The sequence below is a fragment of the Myotis davidii genome, unplaced genomic scaffold, assembly GCF_000327345.1.
Source record: "Myotis davidii unplaced genomic scaffold, ASM32734v1 scaffold431, whole genome shotgun sequence".
In the NCBI taxonomy this organism is placed as follows: domain Eukaryota; kingdom Metazoa; phylum Chordata; class Mammalia; order Chiroptera; family Vespertilionidae; genus Myotis; species Myotis davidii.
The window spans coordinates 215,622-216,878 of NW_006282878.1; positions in this window are offsets into that span (position 1 = coordinate 215,622).

Sequence of the window (1,257 nt, forward strand, 5' to 3'; positions counted from 1 at the left end):
AGTCTAACGTGATGAGTGATGTCACAACAGCCTATGAATGACCTGGAGGGTACACAGAAGGGGAAACCATCCAATGGGTGGCTGTTGCTGGGCAGAGAGCTCCTTCAGAGAGGGCCACCCACGTGTTTCCCCATTTGCTGACCCTCCAAAGTGTCCCTGGATCAAATGACAGCTGGTGGGGGTGGAGAGGGCTCCAGGCAGGAAGAATCAGGAAGAACTAAGGTAACCGAGTCCATCCCTAATCCACCGCAGTTGTTCTGGCTTTGGAAGGAATAGGTTATCGGGGCTGGCCTGTCCCCCACCAGTTCTCCCTTTTAGATAAGACTGTTTTAGGCTCTCATGCTAATCAAGGAAAATGTGCCCATTGGGGCTACTTTAGAAATTACAGGAAAATATAGTAAGGGGGAAAAAGTAGGACAGTCACCAGCAAGCAGACCCACCAGGGCTAGTTCTGGAAATAGTCGTTTCACCCATTCGTTTCAATGCAAATATAGTCATGAAAACCACTTTTAATGAAATTGTGAGCATGCCAGTCATTCATTCATTCAATATTTTTTAAAAGTGGGTGCTTACTATGTGCCAAGCGTTGTTTTAGGTGCCAGGTATACAGCAGCAAACAAAACTAAGTTCCCAGCCTTTACAGAGGTAGCATTCTGCATGGTATGCATGTCGAGTTTTTCATTTAACATGGTTTCATCAGCACTTAAACCTTTTAAAAATTAATTTTAGAGAGAGAGGGGGGAAGGGAGAATGAGCAAGAGAGAGAAAAACATTGATTTTTAAATATATATATATTTTTTATTGATTTCAGAGAGGAAGGAAGAGGGAGAGAGAGGTAGAAACATCCACGATAAGAGGTTGCCTCCTTCAAGTCTCCCACTGGTGATCAAGTCCACAACCCGGGCATGTTTCCTTGACCAGAATCGAACCTGGGACCTTTCAGTCCACAGGTCGATGCTCTATCCACTGAACCAAACCAGCTAGGGCAAGAAACATTGATTTGTTGTTCCACTTATTCATGCATTCATTGGTTGCTTCTTGTATATGCCCTGATTGAACCCGAAACCTTGGCGTATGGGAACGGCGCTCTAACCAACTGAGCTACCCAGCCAGGGCTAAACATTCTTTAGAGACATAACTTGTATTGACTGCTTAAATTTTCAGTTTTGGGATACACCCAAATGTATTTGCCATTCAGAAATAATTGGACTTCCAACTTCTTTCTAAATTTATTTTCATAAATGTGAAAAAGAGCAG